The following is a 9,782-nucleotide window of genomic DNA, read 5'->3' as shown; positions in this document are numbered from 1 at the left end:
GATTAGAAGCTAAATATGGTCTGTTATCCAGCATTGAGCAGCAGAGAGGATTAGCCAGCAGCAAGCACATTAGATTTATCATTGTGTGTTAATGAGAATGATTAGTAATCAGTGGCTCCCCTAAAAACAGCAGTAAGTTATAAAACGAAGAAACAAAATAAGATAAGTTTCAAACTAAATAGAAAACAATAAAGCACAATAGCTTAAGGGATAGAATGTCTTTTGTTCAATAAAAAGTACATTTTGCTTTTATAAAAGTCAGCATTATTATTAGACATTAATTAAAGGACCTCGCTAATGCCGTCAACATTGGCATTTATTCCATAGTTCTGGACTTAAAAAACCGATGTCTGCAGAAAAGATTACCCCCAAAATAGACGCAGTAGTAATTTAATCATTTTTTTCTGATGACATTTTTGAGATTCAGCCAGGTTTTGGCCCGCCCACATTTAAACCCAAAACTGTGTCAGCCAGCTGAACTCGGCGACGGAGATAAGAGCACATTTCCTCATTGAACTAGTATGTCTTTTGTGGCGTAATCGTCGTCTATATTGAAAGTCTGGATATATATTTTTGTTATAATAATGAGTGAAAATAGTGATCTTAGATAGATTTGAGCAGGTTTGTTTTGGTAAAATCGATCGTTGTAATGCTTCATTGCAGAAGGAAGGTTAATTTACGCCTATTTTGACGGGTTTTGTCAGTTCAGTGTTGTATCGATTGTATTTCTCACCTTTGAAAAGTAGTTTGGGAAGATGACATGACACGGGCGTTTGCTTTTAAAGGCATTTTGTACGGTGTTGACATCGTGCGACCGTAGCGACTTTTCATGGGCATGGCTGGCAGGCGTCGTGTAGCGAAGATCTTCCCCTTCTCTTTCCGCGTCCGAGCTAGCGCTGTCAACATAAACATGTCCTCTCCAAGTGGGTCTCCCAACCAATCAGAAGAAAGGGGGTCTTAGTCGACGATGGCCAAAGCGGATACAAAACTGGGCCAAACAGAACTAGCTGTCAGAAGGGCCTTTTCGGGACACTTGTATGACAAAACCAAGGTGTTTTTTTTTTTTTTTTTAAATGAAATTGACACTTTTTTCTAAGTCAATGTTAGAGAGTCACTCTATAGGTGTCTAAATAGTCAAAATACGAGACCTTTAAGAAAAATATTCAGTAAACAAAACCAGTGTCTGCTCTAAGGAATCAACAACTGGATTATCCTTTTCCCCTAAAATGTGTAATGCTACGATTAAATTGTGTTCAGAAGGATTAAGGGACAGACACAACACAAGCATTATTTTTATCACAACACTCGCACAGTTAATGCTTTGTGTAACCTAGACACACCTTGCCTCTTTACTAACTTTTTCTAGACAGCGGGATGTGCACCAGAATGGATTTATGGTGCAACTTGTCTTTTTTCAGGCTCACTGTTTGCTCTCAAGATGTGTGGTCTTCAGGTGCTTGAGCCAATTGCTTGTGTTGCTGCTGTGGAAAACTGTTTTGTCACACACTTGGCACCTTGCCGTATTTTTATCGGGTGGTGTAAGATAACATCATACGATGCTTTGCTGTCTGCCATTTCCCAGAATTCACGCTCAGTAAACTAGCTGCTCTTAATATTTCAAGACATCTGGGAATTTAAATGTGGAAAAATGGCATAAGTTTTCTCCTTTAAGAGTTTCCACTATAAATACAATATTATCTCTAAAATGTGAGACAGTGTGCATGTTGATGGCTACATTTCTGGAATATTTTATTTGCATCCCACTTAACATTATCTTCAGTATGGACATGGATGCCTGAGTGCATATTTAGGTCCAGACATGTTGGATGCTGCATCCAAATGTGACTCGTCTGGTCTTTGCCTCATCTCAGCTCATCTCTCTCAGCTCATGCAGCCTCTTCCTCATCCCTGCAGCTTCCCCGAAAAGTTTTTTTTTTTTTTTCCTCTGGGTCAGCGGTCTCTGAGGGCTTCCATTTAGGCTGTGGCTGGTCACCCCTGCCTCAGATTCATGTTGGAGCACTGGGCCAATTCGCACGGATTTGCTCTGGCATGTTCACTAGGCTGTGTTAAAGGTCTCAGAGAAACAAAGTGTGACACGCATGCTAAGGCAATACATGCGGATTCACAGCAGTGTGGTTACTTGCTTCACTGATGCTTTCTCCTTCCTGGCCTTTGTCCACCCGACAACAGGTACTGATTCATAAATAAATCTGGCAGGCTCTATATAATTCAAATGGCTTGTGCAGGGTGTTGTTAATATTGATTCCACAGAGAAGCTTAACTCCAATCCATAGATTTATGAAATCATCATGCCACAAATCATCTACAGTGTTTGGGCAGACTACAACTTTTTTTCTCCTTTTACCTCCAGGGACTCAAAAGCACCTCCAGGAAGTGAGACCATGCTGCTGCAATGCAATCACCTCCATCACTCACCTCACTCTGGTAATGAACCGCTGCAGTCAAACACAGTGACTTCATAGATTTAAGTGGAATAGAAAGAAGCACGGTACAAATATCATATTGTACACTGATTAATGGATGCTCCCTAAATTGGCGCAGTATGTTATTATGACGATTTCCACATGCTGAATCAATTTATTGTCTGTGGGGGACTTTTCGGTCATCTTCCATAAATAAGGCACATTAGGCTTCAGCGACTTCACATGCAGAGAGATAATGAGTCATTTAATGAAATGTAAGGAATGGGTCAATGTGGATGAACCCCATTGACTCGGCTTCCATGAAACCCAGCGAATACTTTCATGTCCAATCAAAGCTCTGAGGAGCCCGAGAGATGAGCTAATCCAAACAAGGCGGTTCTGTGAGACCATGGACTTTTGTAGTGTTTAAAGAGAGACACATCATGAAACCACTTCAGCATTTTCTCTTACCAAGAGTAACATCATCCAAAGCACACTGACAAAACTAAAGTGACTGATGCTCTTGCATTCAACAATCTCATTACTATGAAAGCCCCTTATTTAATTGAGTTAGACATTTCACAGTCTATAACTAATCATGCACTGAGAACATTTTAAAAGTCAGCTCCCGTGTCCGACACTGTCTAATCCCTCCTTTTAATGTACCAGAGCCTGACGGTTCTCTTTATTTAGTTAGTTAAGGCCGATAGGTTCTTCTCGCTCTCTCTCTGGCTCCCTCTAAGATATAATGAAAGGAGAGTCTATGAAACATGCACGGAACAAGTGTTTTACTCTAGAGAAAAGTTTTTTCCTGGCTATACACCATGTCCTTGTTAGGGGGTTTGCTCTCTAAAGCAAGGTCAGAGTATCCAGCAACTTTTAGCTTTATTAGCCGAGGGCATGTCCTGAGGCGCTAAGTGGCTCTCACACAACAGCATAGATTGCAACCTCTGATTGTGCCTTATGTCTGGCTCTCTTACTTCTTCATGATGTGCTTTCTTTTTTTCCTCCCTCCTCTCTGCTGCTGCTTTCCGTATTGAAGTTTTCCCGCAGCTCAGCCTCAGCAGCATGGCTCCTCTTCTCCTGCGATCCTCCTCATTAGATTCTCCCCAGATAACCTGCGAAGAAGCCCCTCTGTTTCTCCCCCCCCTCCACCATCTCTCCATCCCCGTTTCCATCCCCGACCACAGGATTCATCAGCTGGCGACGAGCGACCTTTGACACCAGCGCCTTGCAGGCAGGATTACCATTGAGTCCGACTCATGCTTTGTTCCTCTCAGCCAAGGGAGCAGAGAGACTCTTTAATGAAATTCAAACTTTGGACGTGAGGAGTGCTAGACATCTGAAGAGCTTCTTGGCAAAGTGTGGAGATCAAAACACCTTGAGCCAAGCCGAGACGCAGAGAAGTGTGCTACTTTGCTCTGTGAATGCACAATGATGAGGAGAAACAATGGTTGCCTTGGATGAGAGCCAAGGACTCAAACAAGTGCCTTCAATTACTTTTTATTTACCACACTGAAAAGTCAGAGAGTTTAAATCAAACAAGATACAAGGGTGCGAAAGTAACTTCTTGCGCATTTGAAAGCTAAGCATCTCTTTCAGGAAATGGACCTTCACAACGGCTGAGGCCACTGGGGTCGATCAATCTGTGAAGCCATCCATCTTCCCACTTGAGGTGCACAGCCATAATAACTGTACATGTTTCCTCATCATTGCCGCTTGTGTCAAGCAACTGATTTCATTTCCACAGAGTTCATATCCTTGAGATGCTGCCAACGTACCAAGCGCTGATGACGGTCATAGACAACCACAATGTATCCCTCACAGCATCCTCCAGTGGTGTTAATCGAGTTGCCTTCTAGCTTTGATGCAAAATTGAAAAAAATAAAATGAAGCCCTTGTGTAATATATTTACTCCAACTGTTTGGTTGATGATACTAAGGCTAGTTAAATATTCCTGGGACATGGTTTACCTCAAAGTAGGTGTTTATTAACTTGAGCTTTAAAACGGTCCTCTCTGCTTGAGCCACAGTGACAGGAATAGTGAGAGCAATTCTAAGACCAGACTGCACAAGATGGCAGAAATTCTTACTGTATTGGGGATTCCCTTGTATTGATAGCAGCTGCCAAAAGTTTTCCTTTTTGCTTGCCATACCGCAGCAAACTCATTATGTACCAATATTTTTAAAAATTTGGGGCGCATTTCCACCCTGTGCATCCGCACACATTGCACATGCCAGAAAATGCCACTACCTATCCAGTGGTGGAAAGTAATTGTTTGAATTCAAGTACATACTGTACTTGGGTTATTGTATTTTAGTTTTTTTTTTTTTTTTAATCTATAACTGTACATTTATTCTGCACATGGCTAGCGACCAGTCCAGAGTTAACATTACCTCTCCCCCAAAGACAGCTCTCACCCATGACAACTAATGAGGACAAGAGCTATAGATGGATGGATGTACATTTGACATTTAAAAGGTATCATACTGCTAAATTTTGCATCCAATCCCTTACTCTGTTGAAACAAATACCACTATGACAACAAATAATGTCCCCAAAACTATTGCAACTGTGTGCAAACTGTGTTTGCAGTTTCACACCTTCATATAATTAAATGCTTGTTGGACAGCGACAATAACTTTCAACACTACACATGGCGGAAGAAGTGAGAATCTGGTGTTGAATGTCCCAATTTGAGCCTGCCTTTCCTTTCCTTTATATATACTTTTTGACTTATCCCGATCTTTAAAACGTGACCTACAGTATAGTGGGAAAATGTCTGCACTGTAAATGGATTATCCCACAAAAACATTTTTATTGGCATTTTGTTATTTAGCAATAGTAACTTCAGAAATTCTAATTCATACAAAAAAAGTGATAATACGGTATTGGATTATGGGTGGGACCGTAGCTCGAGATAAATTATTATTATTTTTACGTTTTTTATTTTTATTATTAATTTTATTTTTATTTTTTTTAAATGGAGCAGCACATTAAAATCCTAAAATAAATAAATTTGAATAATACTCATTTAATTTCCTTAATTTTTAAAAACATTTTGGGGGGAATTTTGTTTAGGAAGAGAAAACCAAAAAATCTGCCAAAGTAACAAACATTGGCGTCATAGTGCTTGCTGATCTGCTAATGGGCCAAAGGGAATGAACAAGACATCAGCAGATGTCCACTGTTATTCAGCGGCTAAATGAAAATGCAATAAGAATTAATAGCATCATTAATAATTTGACTTACAACAAAAGTATTTTATGTTTTAGTTTACTACAGCCGTAGTCCCCATTCTTGACAGATGTAAATCAGTCTATTTTCCAAATGTCCAATATGAAGAAGCAGTCAATTGAGAAGACAAAAAAAGAGAATCTAAAGCCTGATAAGCTCTTCCATATGGTACATTGAGATGAGACTCCAAAATCCCTAAAAAAAGAAAAGAAAAGAAAGGCAAGGAAGGAAAAAGAATAGCAAATCCTAAAGGCCTCATCAATCACCAGGGAGCAGGCTCCATTGCTGGAAGCCCTGCTCTGCTTTTGTCATTGACAAAAAATGGCTTTTCATAGAAAAATGAGGGAGATCACACAGCTCGGTCCTGTATTGATTTTTATGGCGGATGATGGGGATGCTGGGTAGTGGAGGCAATGCTCTCGGAGCAGATGTCTAATGGTGTTTAGAGACTCTCTACTTTATCAAGCCAGGCCAGCACTGACAGTTAGATGCTGGAGGGCAATTAAAATTAAAGCCTGGCTGATTAGAATATCATATTCATCTGGATGGTAATTACTATGTCTGGCTCCGTATAAATAATTAATTATGCAAAACCCATGCAGCTGCCACTGGCAAGAGTTAACTGACTTTCTGTCAACGTCTCACAGTTCTAGAAAGGATAAAGAGATTTGGGAAATAAGCTCTTTAGTTGCTATCTGGAAGCCCGCTGGGGTGCGCACGCCGTCCCGGTTGAAACAGTGGCGGCGTGCCCTCTGTGTGTGCAGGTGGCTTTAACGACAAATGGCGAGGTTTCCTGTTGCATATGTAGTCACATTTGAAAGAAAAAAATAGACTCCTTGACCTCTCTGACTCCTCAGCTTACACTCGTCTCACTTTGTGACACATCATATCTCTGAATCGTTTACCCTCAGAGTAAAAGACCGGGTACTCCAGTTTCCTACCACATCCCAAAAATATGCACGGTAGGTAAGTTGAAGACTCTAAACCATCCATTTTTCTATACCATGGTTAGCTGGAGCCTAGCCCAGCTGACTTCAGGCAAGACGCGTGACGACATCCTGGATTGATCGCCATGAGTCACAGGGCCCATATGACCAACTGGCTGACGCCTTGAACACCTTCTTTTGCAGATTTGAAAAGACACTTTCACACCCCACACCCACCCAGCCGCACCACCAGCGACCACCATCACACCTCCGATTCCCACTTCTGCATTGAACAAATGTTAGAGGTATCTTCAAAAAACAAAAGATCAACAAAGTGGCGGGCCCAGAACTTGTGTCCTCATCCTGCCTGACAGTTGACGCGGACCAGCTCGCTCCAGTCTTCAAAGAGACATTCAATAGATCTCTGGAACTTTGTGAAGGACCATCCTGTTTCAAACACTCCACCATCATCCCGGTCCCCAAAAACCTGCAATCTTGGATCTGAACAACTACAGGCCTGTTGGCCTCACATCTATGGCCAATAAAGTCCTTTGAACGCATCGTGCTGGACCACTTCAAGAGTGACACAGGAGCCCTGCTGGGCTCAAGATGGGACTTCTCTTTATCCTAGAACACATCGACGGCGCAGGGACCTACACAAGGATCCTGTTTGTGAACTTCAGCTCTGCATTCAACATCATCATTGCCGAACTACTCTCCTCCAAGTGGCTCAGCGTCTCACCTGCCATCTGCCAGTGGATTTACAGCTTCCTGATGGGCAGGACACAGCAGGTGAGGCTGGCGGACACCACCTTATCCACAAGCACCATCAACACTGGAACGCCCCAAGGATGCGTCCTCTCTCCGTTACTCTTCTCTCTCTCTACATGAACGACTGCACCTTAACACACCTGGCTGTCAAACTCCTAAAGTTTGCAGACGACACCACAGTCATCGGCCTAATCAAAGACGTTGACGAGTCTGAGTATTGAGAGGAAGTGGAGTGGCTGGAGCTTTGGTACGGCCGACACAACCTGGAGCTGAAAACGCTCAAGACGGTAGAGATGATCGTGGACTTCAGGAAACATCCTTCGCCACAGCTGCCCCTTACGCTGCCCTGTGTCAATCGTCGAGACCTTCAAATTCCTGGGAACTATAGTCTCTCAGGACCTGAAGTGGGAGATCAACATCAACACCATCCTCAAAACGGCCCAGTCGAGGCATTTGAGGAAGCAAGGCCTGCCAGAGGAGCTGTTGAGGCAGTTCTACACAGCAGTCATTGAATCAGTCCTGTGTTCATCCCTTACAGTCTAGTTTGGTGTTGCTACAAAGCACAAACTCCGACTGAAATGAACAGTCAGGACTGCCCAAAAAATCTTCAGGACCCCCCTACTCACTGTTGAGGACTTGCACGCTGCCAGAACTAAGACAACAGCAAGCAAAATCCTCTTGGACCCTCCATGTCCTGTTCACCATCTCTTCCAGCTCCTTCCCTCAAGGTAGGCGTTATCGATTAATGCAAACTAAAACCAGCTGACATTCCAACAGCTTCTACTCTCTTGCCATCAACTTCTTCAACAGTTGACTTACAGTTTCATTGTAACATGCTGCCAGTTATGCACATCTCTATTGAGACTCTACTTCATTATTCGTGCACTAATTGTAGTAGTCTCATCACTCTGCACTATTTGCATATCTGTTGTTGACCAGTACTGGCCACACATGTGCTTGAAAACTATCTGCACCATTTCCACAATTTGCACTGTAAAAAATTAACACTCTATTAGTCACTTCGAACTGCTCGAAATTCTTTGAGGACTGCATCATTTGCACAATTGTCATTGTATCAGCATTATCACTTTACTGGTAACCTTTCATTGCTCAATGACTCCGTAATGTGTTTTTATGTCCTAAAAGTATATTTTGCCACAGTGGCTGTCTGTTGTCATTCTAGAGTGGCTCCAACTACCGGAGATAAATTCCTTGTGTGTTTTTGACTTACTTAACAAATAAAGATGATTCTGATTCTGATGTACTGAACCCACACTGCTGAGATGGAAGTTTTTTCTTGCCGGATTTGGGGGTTTAGATTAGGGGATGTCGTAAATCTTTGCCAACTGTGGGTGTGTGAAGCCCTTTGAGACTTTTTTTGTGAAAAGGGCTATACAAATAAACTTGACTCATTTAATGGACTTTCAATTTATTTCAATTAAGAACATTGATTTGATATACGAGTATATTGAGTTACAAGCGTGGTCATGCTACAAATTTAATTCGTAAGTCAAGGTACCAATGTAGTGCGGGGGACCACACAAAGAAAACCATTGCAGGTCTTAGCTTTCTTCTCTTATTAACATTCCCAATCACGCAAATATAAACAATTACTGAATGTTTAATAAGTGGCGCTGAAATTACATTTGTGGTCTACTCTTCATTACTGTGACCTTCTCCCAAAGATACCCATGGCACTGCACATTAGCTTCATGCTGTTAAGGACTTTAATATGGTAATCAAATTCAGAAGGTTATATAAGCAGGGAAGGTTATTCTGTTTCGTGCGGGAGAAGGTGGAAACAGAAAATTGAAAACAGAGCTAAAAGACCCCAGGATCACTTGCTGTGTTTACCACCCTTGTCCACTTGGACTTGTCCGCTAAGTTATGCTTTCCCATTCCCTCACACAGTAATGAACATACACTTTTTGGAACATTATGCAAAAAGGAGTCATGCTGGCAAATTGGAATATGTTTTCCACTTCAAGAAAACATTCAAAGATCCCACCTTCCCCCCCCCCCAAACAACAACAATTAGCAACCCCCATTGTTGCAGCTCAGTTCTTCCTATACATATACATTGAGGCAACATTCCTGCATGCTAAATGTTGTTTTATTGTTCTTATTGATTTTATGGTTCCACTGACCACTGGGATGAGGTAGCTAATTGTGTTCACTCATGTTTAACTTGATGTATGCATGTTTTCCCTGTTAGCCTCGAGGAGTGCTACATGCGTTCTTTGATAATCTCTACACAGAGGGAGGTTCGGTGATTATGGAAATTTCAAATTAAGATATGTGAGCTCCAAATGAGCTCCATTGTAACACAGTAAAATTGTATTCCAGTCAAGCCAGGTTGGCTTATAAAAAAGTTAGAATTCAATTTCCGTAATGAGACAAATTGATTTATATTTTAGTATCGTGG

At 41.8% G+C, this 9,782-nt stretch overlaps 1 long non-coding RNA gene across 3 annotated transcripts; it reads left to right on the top strand.

The window, feature by feature from the left end:
• Positions 1-436: 436 nt before the first annotated feature.
• LOC133488295 (uncharacterized) lies at positions 437-8,688 on the top strand. Of its 3 annotated transcripts, none has more exons than XR_009791600.1 (6): positions 437-519; positions 2,372-2,445; positions 4,026-4,098; positions 4,174-4,237; positions 6,518-6,626; positions 6,791-8,688. It is a non-coding gene; the product is annotated as an uncharacterized LOC133488295 (long non-coding RNA). The 3 variants fall into 3 exon arrangements; XR_009791602.1 differs by lacking the exon at positions 437-519 and adding an exon at positions 1,135-2,190; XR_009791601.1 differs by lacking the exons at positions 6,518-6,626; positions 6,791-8,688 and having other exon boundaries at positions 444-519; positions 4,174-4,337.
• Positions 8,689-9,782: the final 1,094 nt, after the last annotated feature.

Source organism: Phyllopteryx taeniolatus, chromosome 13 (assembly GCF_024500385.1).
Source record: "Phyllopteryx taeniolatus isolate TA_2022b chromosome 13, UOR_Ptae_1.2, whole genome shotgun sequence".
In the NCBI taxonomy this organism is placed as follows: Eukaryota; Metazoa; Chordata; class Actinopteri; order Syngnathiformes; family Syngnathidae; genus Phyllopteryx; species Phyllopteryx taeniolatus.
This window is presented reverse-complemented; position numbering and strand designations above follow the sequence as displayed.